Below are 12785 nucleotides of genomic sequence, written 5' to 3' on the forward strand. Positions count from 1 at the left end.
TGATCAGAGCCTCCAACCACACATCAAGAACACCCGGTTGTGAGAGGTGATTGGCTCAGTTAAGGATGTTGAAGAAAAGCATCATCAAACCATATCCTCAGTTCCATGCCCAGCACTTCTACTCAGTAGCCTTGTGATCCTGGGCAAGTCATATAGCCTTTCTGGTCCTCAGATCCCACATCTGTAAAATGAGGGCGCGGACTCAATCGTTCTTCAACTAACAGCTCCTGAGTGCAGGGATTCTGTGTCAGAGACATTACTGGGATTATGGAAGTGAATGAAACAGAGTGCCTGCTCTTAATAAGATCCCAGTTTAGAAGGGGAGCAGAGACAGGTTAATAAGTAAGTAGAATCTAGAGTGATTCTTTTAGGTTCTAAAATTTTGTGAGCTATTATAGCACTTCCATTTATAATGACGCCAGAACTCTTTTTCAAATGACCACTCTTAGGGAGGGTTATGGAGACACAAATAATCACCCACATTGGCTTTGGAAATTAGCCAGATACCCTCTCAGCACACTCTTGCTTTGTATTGCTCATCCCTTAGTGCTCAGCCCTTAACCTTTCTAGGACCCTGCTAGGTAGAGGAGAAAAGGAGACAATGCTTCATTGGTAGATTAGCATATCCCAGTAGATCTTAAAACCCTTCCTGGCAGATCTCCAAGTTAGGGACTGCCATGACTCACCTCTAACAAGGTTTGCTGGGATTCTCAACAGTGCCTCCCCTCCATTCAATATCTTGAAGCCAATACCCTTCACGTTCTTAAAATGACAATCTCATCCGTGATCTCAAGGCTTCTGTAAAATGTGTGCATTGTTTCCTACCAAAAATGATATGAATTTCTAGCATAATAGATAATGCAGTTTTGTTTGTTGAATATATCCAGTTTCTCTAAAGATTCAAAATGCTTCACTAGGCAGGACAGTTACAGTTTTACATGGGCTTTCCAGAGGTTCTCCCCAAGTCTAGATCCATATGTCTAGTTTTTCCCTAAAACCTTGTCCTTGATGCTCCACCAGTACCTCAAACTCAACCTGACGAACTCTGAACTTTCATCTTCCCAGAAAACCCTCTGCTCCACCTATGTTCCCAGGCTCAATGAATGGCACTGCCCAGCTGCCTGAAGCAGAAACCTTATCCTTGAATCTTCATCATCCCTCACATCTCATCATCAAAGACCCTCTTCTACATTCCCACTACTACTGACTCAACTTCAGTCTACCATCACCTGCTCCATCCTCCTAATTGATCTCCTTGATTTTATGCCCTCCACCACTGCCAGAGAGCAATCTTCCCATCACAGCACTCCCCTGCCTAAAAGCTTTCAGCAGTGCCCTGTTACTCCTAGGACCATGTCCTAGTTTCTTAGCATGGCACAGAAGGGATCTCACAATCCAATTAAACTCTGACCCATTTTCCTAGCCTCATGTCCTCCCAGCCCTTACCCACTAGTTCTCTATGCTCTAGCCATATGGAAGTATGCCACTTTCAATAAGCAACATGTGCTATGCCTTTGTTGGGTTTTTGGGGGGAGGGGTTGCCTCCATGCCTTTGCACATACTGTTCCAACTTTCCAGCACTCAGCCCCCTCACTCCACTCTCCCACCCCCCCCAACACACACACAAACGTGCTCCCGCTCTATCTGGTAAATGACATATCCTTCAAAACTGTTCAGATATTCTCTTCCCTAGATCTAGGTGTCCACCACTGCCTGCCCTGTGTCCTTATAGTATTCTGTATATGCCTCTAGTATAGCACTGATTATACTAGAGTATTTTTATGTGTTTATGTCTTTCTCTTCCTCACAAGACTATGAACTTCTTAAAGACAAGATTGCCATCTTATTCATCTCTGCCAGCACTCTGAGTATAATACAGTACCTGGATTATTATCATTTTTAAACTGAACAAATGAATGAGTGAATGTCAGACCTTAACTAAAAACAAAATGGGAGATTTCAGGGACCTTGATGAACTGAAGGAGATGGGTTTGGGTAGATTATGTCCTCAGATCCTATATTAGATGCTCAACCACCTCTTATATACTGTGCTAACCTTGATTTTGAGTTCTTCTGTGACCCAGCCTCCTTACCAAAAATATCACCTTCCTGATCCAACCAACTTGGAAGCAGAACAAACATTTTAGTGCTGGGAACTTTAGTTATGGGTTTCTAGCTAAAGAACAAATCTGCAGTGAACTAGATGCTCCCTGAATCTCAGCCAATACAGAGTCATTAACATTTGAGGAGTCTCAAATGCTAGGGTGTAGATATTGCACTATCTCATACCAACCAATGGTATTTAGAGATCCACACGCGTTCTCTAAAGACTAGAGCAGCGTGATATTAATTTCCACAGCTCCCAGTGAAAAAGTAAATAAGGCAAATTATTTCAAATTGTTTGCATAGGTAATGTGACAAGGGTGAAAAGTGATGCGAGAGCAGGTGCAGTCAGTTCTCAGTTATCTGTACCAGACGAAGCTAGCCACTCACCTATAATCCAAAGGGCATTTCCGTAGGCTTTCCATAAACAGACTTTTCCTTCTTGCTTCTATCCTACTTAGGTTTGGCTGGACATGAGCATAAAAGGAGGTACCTCCAGGGAAAGGGATCTTTAAAGATGTCCCTCAATTACAAATTCCCGAAAGACAGGAGGAACTAGCAGGAATATGATACAAAATGGTTGTGTAGAGAAATAGAAGTGGGCACGGGAGGACACAGAAGAGTGGGACCCTGAATTCAGGGAGAAAAAGGGTGGTGTCAAGGCCCCCAAAACAAACTTTGCTAATCTTACAATGACCAGCCCTGTTCCTGAAACCATAATTACCGACAGACACAAATCAGGAACAAAGATAATCAACAATAAACATCGTAAACCTGGTAATTTTTGCAAAAGAGATTTGACATGAGGCTTTACATTGCTTAAAATTTTTGTTGCTTGAAATGAAAAAGAATTGCATCAGCTATGAAATTTCCAAGGTCCAACAAGCAAACTATAGAATTATTACACAGAAGCATTTTATACCCCTGAGAGGCTGAGAAAAGGCTTCTAAAGATTAGTCAGGTCTCTTTCTCTCTTGGGAAGCTCTTGGCGGTGGTGTATTCCTCCTGAAAATACTGAAGAAAGAATAACTGGTTTCTATTTGGTACAGTGTGGCAGGAAGCAGTGCAATATTATTTATCAAAACTACCCCGTCTTCCATCTTTTGACTTTTTCCCGTAATATAAATGTGTTATGTTTCATCAATAAGGTGGTAACTTTCAAGAGGAGGGACTAAGGCTTACCTAAGTGTTGCTTTTGTTGTTTGTTTGTTTTTGTTTTGTTTTGTTTTGTTTTTGTTTTTGTTTTTTTTGCGGTACTCGGGCCTCTCACTGTTGTGGCCTCTCCCGTTGCGGAGCACAGGCTCCGGACGCGCAGGCTCAGCGGCCATGGCTCACGGGCCCAGCCACTCTGCGGCATGTGGGATCTTCCCGGACCAGGGCACGAACCTGTGTCCCCTGCATCGGCAGGCGGACTCTCAACCACTGCGCCACCAGGGAAGCCCTAAGTGATGCTTTTATCCCACCACTTTGATCCACCTAGAACAGTGCTGGATAGTAGCATAAAAAAAAATCTTAGATATGTCAAGCTGGAAAGGTCTTTAAAGTTCTTAAGTCTGAGGTTTCAGCTTCCAAAAAAATGGATTGGCCCCATATTTTCTTGAGTTGGTGAGTTTTCTAATCCGTAATTCTACTTAAAATGTGGGATTCCAGAACCCTAAAGGCTAGCCACAGATTTATCGTATTAAGTCTTTTCTACTCTGTCTCAATTCTTTTATCAACATAATGGTAGTAATATACTTTGCATCCTGTCTCACAGGAATAAAGAGGAATGGCATAATGACGTAAGCTAAAATCAAATGCTGAATATGACTGAGCAATTGCCTATGGCTAAAAGAGCTGCTCTGCAGATAAGTGGTTAAGATGTAAGAAGACAGGCTCATCCTACTGTGCCCACAGAGTCACAGTGCTTTCTTTAAGGCTTTACCCAACAGAACCGAAAGCGTTTATGTACCTTTCTACATTCCTCGGGTATTCACCCACCCAGACGATCCAGCCAGTTCTGTCTGTTCCTTCTATTTATTAGCAAGTCACTGCATTAAATGGGAATAGTCCACAAATGCTAATCAGACCAGTGACTCCTATGGTATACTCCCTGGGCCATACCATGGCTAGCAAGAATGGGTTCTGGGTTCCCTGCCTGTTTCTTCACCCTTAAAGTGAGATAATTATTGTACTTAACTCATAAGATTGTTGTGTAGACTACATCCATGAAAGGCACCTAGAACAGTTCCTGGCACCTACTTAGCATTCTGTAAGTGTTAGCCATTATTATTATGCGCTTATGAGGGTCACAGGACAGGAGTGACCACTGAGACGTAGAATGAAGATACTTAGCTGCCCTGTCATGTCTTGTCTGTGCCTTGGGGCCAACCCACTCACTTCTCCAATGTGCTAATTTTGGTCCTCCTCTATCAGAATCAGAACCTGTTCCCAGGAAAGGAGCTGGGAAACATATTTACATTATACAGAGGTAGAAATGGCTGATGCACAACCTCACTCAAGATATCTCTGTGTTTTAGTCAAGTACAGAAACCCTCGGGCCAAAAGAAGGAAGCCTTGCTTTTGGAATTGCAGTACTGGTGATGGGGGATGGTCATTAGTTTCCTACAATCCTAACTTCATAGCCAGCCCTCTGTCTGTCCCATATATTGCTAAGGCTAGACCCATGGCTGAAGAGAAGGAGATGATTGGAAAAGCTAGAGCAGTGCATTTTTGTGGTTTTACTGGGCACAATTTCTGGAGAATAATAAAACAGAAAATGGCATTCTCTCCGTTCACAAGCAAATACAAATGCCTAAAGCCAACTTAAGCTGAACAGACAAGCTCTTTGGAAAATCTTGAAGCCAGTGGCTCCACCAAAAATACATCTATATTTTCATTTTTTAATAAGCTGACAGAAAGCAGAGCATATGTCTTTTCTGACACATTTTAGGCTCCCTTGGATTCATAGTATATATATTGAATCCTAGAATTGTGAAGCAAAGCTCAGTTTATCGTCTTACATTTGTTTGGCTTAAGTTGGCAAATATTGGAAAAGGGGACGAAGGACCGTGTCTCTAGTTGCAAGTTCCCTTCCACCTGCAGGCCCATCCCCTGCAGCCATTGCCATAGGACTGGGTGGACCATCATTTGAGTGGATCACCCACTAGGAGGGCTATGAAAAGAAAGCAGAGGACAACAGTTGGAGGGCATGGGGAGATTGCTGGTAATTTTGTGGGAAATCATGGGAAGAATCCTTTTGTGGTCTTATAGATGAACAGATAAGATATAACAAGTACCCTCACTGACAGTCTTCAGAAGTCCAAAGTCAGCATTCCCCAAACTCCAGCTTCCTCATCACTTTATCTTAGGGGCTATATCCACCAAGCAGATGTTCAAGATTCTCTGGTACAGTGGCCTGTCTTCTGAACATAGAAACAGGGCATGTGGTCTGGTGATGTGTTTTCTTTCTGGTTTATTCCAAGACAGGCCTGAAGATTTCAGTCCCAACTCTGACATCAATCTGCTGTGTGACCTTGGGCCAAAATCTGAGTATCTGTAAAATGGAAATGGTTATAGTATCTACGTAACTAGACTGTTATGAAAACTAAATGAGATATGGTACAAGTGCTTAGCACAGTGTCTGATAAACAGAAATGTACTCAGTACATATCATTGAATCTTTTTTTGTTGAAGTATAGTTGATTTACAATGTTGTCAGTTTCAGGTGTACAGCAAATATCATTAAATCTTGCTTTTTCTTAGCTAGACTGATCATTTCTATGTTTGAAGTCTTTAGTGCATTCATACTTAATATAATTATTGATATTGTTGGATTTACATCTGTCATTTTGCTATCTGTTTTCTGCTTGTCTCATGTATTTTTTCCTCCTATACCACTTCTTTTTGTGTTAAGTCAATATTTTTTTTTTTTTTTTGCGGTACGCAGGCCTCTCACTTCTGTGGCCTCTCCCGTTGCGGAGCACAGGCTCCGGAAGCGCAGGCTCAGCGGCCATGGCTCACGGGCTCAGCCGCTCCGCGGCATGTGGGATCCTCCCAGACCGGGGCACGAACCCGCGTCCCCTGCATCAGCAGGCGGACTCTCAACCACTGCGCCACCAGGGAAGGCCCAAGCCAATATTTTTTTAAGTAAACCATTTTAATTACCCTCTTGAAAAAAAAAGAGAAAGAAATGTACTCAATACGTGGTAGCTATTATTACTTATGATAATGATTAAAATTTTAGAAAAGCATCAACATGAAACCACGTTTAGTTGGTAACTTCAGGAATCACCTTTTTAGAAAAGAAGGAAGAATACATGAAATTTAGACTGCTCCAGAAAATCCTGGATGTCTTATCACTGTACCTAAAGGCACTTCTTCCCCTTCAGTTTAATAAGGCATCTTAGAAGAAGAGATGGAAAGAAGACAAAAATAGGAGGCAAAAGCAACCTTCTCACTGACCCCATAATTCCTTATAGCTGCTGCTAAGCTATTTAGAGCTCTGGGATCTGACTTCTGCTTCTAGCCCTCATCCTTTCTACTACTCTCTGAATGTTCCAACTTGAAATTAGAGAAATATTTACATCAACTATTTGCCTTCATGATCTTACTTAATATGTCATTGAGATCTCAAAATTATTGCTTAACTCAAAGCCTCTAAAATGGAAGGGCAGTCAATTATTCTAATTAATATCGTTCAAAAGAAAACCTACCACTTTATACTTCCAAACACTTTTTCCCTGTCTTTTATCGTCATTCATACCCAGTGAGGAGGGCAGAGTACGTGTATCATTGCTGGCTTACAAAGGAAAAGGGGGAGGTGACTTGTCCAAGGTCACCTAGCTAATGAGTAGTGAAAGCAGGACTAAAGCCTGAGTTTCCTAACACCGAGTCCAACAGTCTTTCCACTCCACCAGACTATCACACAATTTTAGGTCAAGGGATTATCTCCTTACCGACTATGAAAGGCTCAGGCTTTTGGGGAAGTTTGGAGACTAATGAGTAATCAGTTCCTCAGACTAATACCCTCCCTTGACTGAGCACCCGCTAAGTGCCAGGCTCTGCGCTGAGCCTTTTAATGCATCATCTCCTTTAATCTTCACAACAATTTTACGAAGGAGGTACTGTCATGATCCTCATTTTACAGATGAGGAAGTAGAGGCAACGTTAAGTGAGTTGCTCAAAGTCACACTCCTAGTAAGTGGTGGAGCTAGTCCTAGACACCCTGTTTCCTAACTCCCAGTAAAGTGTTCTTTCTACTACTCCACACAGACAGGAACTTTCGGCTCGATTATTAACAAGGAAGGGATGCTACCTTTAAAGATGCTTTAGGACAAAAAGATAAGCCAGTTCTCTCTCAATTCCTCAGACTGATAGAGGAGAAAAGTATAGAAAGCAGGCAAATCATGCTTAATCCACAAAGCCATGACTGTGCAGCTGTGGAAGGACAGTTAGGGACACGGAATCCAGCAGAGAGAACTCAGGGGTAGCAGTACATCTTCTCTCACCGGCTCACACCCTGAGCTCCAGTCACAGCTGCTTCTCGCCAAATAGCAGGGTGAAGTAGGAACCGTCTGTGGCTCCCTTCCTGCCGTGGTGGGGATAGCCAGTGAAGAAGGGCATGGGGTATGGGCTGCTACGGCCAACTCACTCACTGATCATTGAAACGTGACCACTCTCATTTTCTTGCCTCCCAAATCCTCCCCTGAGGATACAAACGAATGCAAATCACCCTGAAGACAGGAAAGGTGAAGGTCCATGTGCACAGTTGGACTGGGAAGGCGAAAAATCAGTTCATTATTTCAAGACCTCTTGTGATGCTTTAAATACACAGTCAACACAGAACAAAGATCCCTTTTTCCCCCCTTACATTATTTATGTGCCATCTAAAAATTACATGCCGGTTCTCTTTCCAGCGCTGAGAGGGAGAAACATGCATATTCATGATCTGATAAATATTTAAGTGGGATTTATTTAAATGAGAGAGTCCATTTACAAACATTCCCTGGCTCTGAGATCTTATCCTGGGCACACAGAGGGAGGATAATTTCCTCTGGTAGACTCAAAACCTCCGCTGGCCACCTGCCCCCCTAACTTGGAGCTCTTCCTTGAGGGCTGGTGAATGCCGCCCGCAGTATTTCAAGGCAGTCTTCCGTACCTCCTCCCTCCAGGCCTGCCTTCCTGCTCTGAGCTCATGCCATAGGATCAGTTGTTGGCAAAATGCTAGAGCCGGCAGTTGATTTGGGAGCAGGGGAGGCAGTCACAGCTTCCTTTGCCTGGGCCCTTCCTCTTCACGACACTAGCCCACAGCAGCCAACACCCCTGCTATCCGTGTCCTTCCTATGGTCCACCTCTCCCCCTCAGGGAGGACAGTTTTGTGATACAGCAGATAACCAGGACTGTGCTACCCCTTCCAGGAGGATGTGCATTTCAATACTGCTAAAGCCTCTTGCCAGTGCTTCTTTCCAAAGCATGTATGCCCACAGTGTTTCATCGGCTCCTCCAACAATCCTACGAGACGTCAGAGGCAAGGATCACTTTTTAAAGTCTTAGAGATGAAGAAATAAAAGAGAGGACACCCTGCTTGTCCAACCTAAGTCACACAGCTAGTACTGGCAGAGCTAAGACTCAAAATCAGGTCTGCCTCTTCAATCGGGGATCTTTTCATTCTGCAAGGCTGCCTCTCCCCTGGGAGGATGCCTGGAGAGAAAGCACTGGGAACCCAAGGGGAAGGCTAACGGGGAGCTACCAGGCATTGTGCCTGTAGGTGGGGGAAGTATTGGGGGTGCCCGTGGCTGTACCCATCACCTCTTCAATCCTATCGTACAGGTGACTATCATATAGTATAAGGTTAACTTTGGGTTCTCCATTCTGCTGCCATTCTTGGGAACCACCCTGGCTCTAGCCCTGGCTCATCGGCCTCTCTCCCAAATTAAATTCACCTGTTTGTGTCTCATTTTTATGGAGGCTTCATTGGATGATCAGTGAATTCACCTGTAGAACTGATCTGGGCTAGGGCACTAATATTGGTTACGGGCTCAATGTACAACGTCTTCTGGGTCAAATACACGTTTTGACAGAAGCTTCTAATGCCTTAACTCGAAGACACTGTGTATGCAAGGATTTCAAGCAATGAGCCAGGCCAGTGAGGGCCATGTCACTGAGCAAATGGACGACTTAGGTCTCTAACCTGTGCTACCTAAGTGACCATCTAGTCTACCTAATTTAGGGTTAGCAGGTATAATACAGGATGTCCAGTTAAATTTGATTTTCAGATAAATAAATTTTTTTTTAGAATAAGTGTGTCCCAAATATTGCATGGGACCTACTTACTCTAACAATTATTCATTGTTTATTTGACATTCAAATTTACTGGGCTTCCTGATTTTTCATTTGCTAAATCTGGCAACCCTGGCTTAATTACAAGACCCGGCCCGGTGAGAAGTACCATCAAAAAGTGCCTGTTGGGCATCTGCTTGCTTGTGACACTTGGTTGTGATTGAGCCCACAGCATGTAACACTGTACGGGAAGGGCTGGAGGTGGCGAGGGAGAAAGAGAGAAGGCAGCTGTGAGAGAGAGAGAGACGTATCATCCAGCCCATCATGAGACTGGTCCTAGTTATTTGTACGTGACATAAAAGGAATGTTACTAGGCCTTTTTAGAAAATATAACTAGTCCTATTTGCCCCTCATCAGCAACTCCTCCCCCTGCACCCATCTGCTATGCTATTCTGCTCTATTCTATTCTGCTCTTTGATAAATGAAAAAGGAACAAGCTATGGCCTTGTGTTCTCTGAGAGTGATCCGGGCCCCAGAAGGCATACTGCAAGCAAAGAGCAAGGCGGGCTGGAGGGGCGTGGCTGGGCCACTGCACAGACAGCAGGGATGCCCAAATGTAATTAAGCACCAGGCGCAGACCCCAGGAGTAACTGTGGGAAGAGTTCCATGACCAAAAATTATTAGCGGGGCTTCCCTGGTGGCGCAGTGGTTGAGAGTCCGCCTGCCGATGCAGGGGACACGGGTTCGTGCCCCGGTCCGGGAAGATCCCACATGCCGCGGAGCGGCTGGGCCCGTGAGCCATGGCCGCTGAGCCTGCGCGTCCGGAGCCTGTGCTCCGCAACGGGAGAGGCCACAACAGTGAGAGGGCCGAGTACCGCAAACAAACAAACAAAAATTAGCGAAATGAATTGGAGAATGTTTACAAGCCTAATTAACAATTTGCACAACTCCAGAGTTAAAATTTTTGCTAGTGCCAAGCAGCTTTGTGGACTGACACCATGGAAGCTGAGTCGGACCCAAGGGAGGGGGTGGTACTAGGCTCTAGCTAGTTGGTGAAGTCCGGTAGCTAAGGCACCTACTAAGACGTTCGAATTGAGGAAATGACCAAATGAGAGCAGGAACAGTGGGGCTGACTCATTTCCAAGACAATAATGGAGGCTAAGGAATGCAAACTCCAGATAGGAATAGTAATGATGATGATAATAAGAATAGCAAATCTTTAAAGCATGCATTTCCCCAAACACACATTATTGAGTGTTTTAAACAAAGAAAGCTAGTCTAAGCCATCATTTTACAGATGAGACAACAAAGGTCCAGAGAGGGGAAGTGATTTACCTAATGTCACACAGCAGGTCAGTGGCTGCATCTTGACTCCCAATCTAGTGTTCCATTTACTGTCCAAGGATGCTTTTCTGGAGATTCTAAAGACGTTGAGTTTTTCTCCTTCATATTCTTTTTTTTTTCTGGTGCTTTTAGTTTTGTTTTACTTTGTTTTTATTGAGGTAAGAACACTTAACATCTACCCTCTTAAAATATTTTAAGTGCACAATACCATGTTGTTAACTATAGGCACAGTATTGTACAGCAGATCTCTAGAACTTATTTGTTTTGTAAAACTGAAATTTTATACTCTTAAACAACAACTCCCCTCTCTCCAGTCCGTGGCAACTACCATTCTACTCTCTGTTCTATGATTTTGACCCTTTTGGCTACCTCATTATAAGTGGGATCATGCACTATTTGTCCTTCTGAGACTGGCCTATTTCACTTAGTGTAACGTCGTCCATGTTCATCCATGGTGTCACATATGGCAGAATTTCCTTCTCTTTTACGGTCGAATAATATTCCGTTGTAAATGCATACCACATTTCGTTTACCCATTCATCTGTCAATGGACATTTAGCTATATCTTGGCTGTGGTAAATAATGCTGCAGTGAACATGGGATATCTCTGCACAAACCTGCTTTCAATTCTTTTGGACATATACCCACGAGTAGGATTGCCAGACCATACGGTAGTTCTATTTTTAATTTTTTGAGGAACCTCCATACTGTTTTCCATAACATCTGCACCATTTAAAGTCCCACCAACAGTGTACAAGGGTCCAATTTCTGTACATCCTTACCAGCACTTGTTGTCTTTTGTTTTTTGTTCTTGTTTTTGCTTTGATAATAGCCATCCAAAGGGTGTGAAGTGACAATCTCACTATGGTATGGATTTGCATTTCCCTGAGGGTTAGTGATACTGAACACCTTTTCATATACCTGTCGGGCATTTGTATATCTATTCAACTCCTTTGTCCATTTTATAATCAGGTTATTGGCTTTTTGCTATTGAGCTGTAGGAGTTCCTTATATATTTTAGAGATTAACCTCCTATCAGAAAAATGGTTTGCAAATATTTTCTCTCATTCTGTAGGTTGTCTTTTCACTCTGTTGTTTCCTTTGCTGTACAGAATTGGTTTTTTTAGTTTGATATAGTCCCACTTGTCTATTTTTGCTTTTGTTGTTTGTGCTTTTCATGTCATATCCAAGAAATCATTGCCTAGGATTTACAGATTCAGTGCAATCCATATTGATCCCTATTTTTTACAGAAATATTAAAAATTCTAAAATTCATATGGAACTACAAAAGACTCCAAATAGCCAAAGCAATCTTGAGAAAGAAGAACAAAGCTGAAGGCATCACACTTCCTGATTTGAAAATATATTAATTATAAAGCTGTAGTAATTAAAAGCAATATGGTACTGGCGTAAAAACAGACATATAGACCAATGGAACAGAATAAAGAGCCCAGAAATAAACCCAAGCATATACAGTCAACTGATCTTCAACAAGGGTGCCAAGAATACACAATGGAGAAAGTTTCTCCATCCATAGTTTCTTCAACAAATGGTGCTAGGAAAACTGGATATCCACATGCAAAAGAATGAAATTGGACCTTTGTCTTACACCATACATGAAAATCAACTCAAAGTGGATTAAAGATGTATATGTAAGATCTGAAACTGTAAAACTCCTTGCAGAAAATACAGAGGAAAGACTTCATGACATTGATCTACGCAGTGACTTCTCCTCTACGTTCTTGCTCTTCAGTACATTTTCTTTTACTTCCAGAACCTGCTGGTTCCATGCTTTTGAAGTTCTTTTGGAAAACAGTCAGTCTGTTTCCTCTCCCACCACCTACTCCTTTCCCTCGGGATCACTTTTCCATCCTCTCCATAAACTCCCATATCTGGATGAGGATTTCCTGAATATTATATTTTTAATTGACAGAAATGCAGCTGGGTCCCGTACAATGAAGAACAACACAGGACCCCTCTCCCTTTCCTCCTTCACTCAGCCATGAGCCAATGAAGATTCTAAAATTCTACTCAGGTGCACCTACTGTGTGCCAGGCACTCTACTAAAACAATGCATG

General features: G+C 42.9%; 1 protein-coding gene across 2 annotated transcripts in view; it reads left to right on the plus strand.

Moving 5' to 3' along the window:
• GRIA3 (glutamate ionotropic receptor AMPA type subunit 3) overlaps positions 1-12785 on the plus strand; it is a gene marked incomplete at its 3' end in the record, with an annotated part of 282009 nt that overhangs the window by 84561 nt on the left and 184663 nt on the right. The window lies entirely within an intron of this gene.

The sequence above is a fragment of the Grampus griseus genome (assembly GCF_964374135.1).
Source record: "Grampus griseus genome assembly, chromosome: X".
In the NCBI taxonomy this organism is placed as follows: domain Eukaryota; kingdom Metazoa; phylum Chordata; class Mammalia; order Artiodactyla; family Delphinidae; genus Grampus; species Grampus griseus.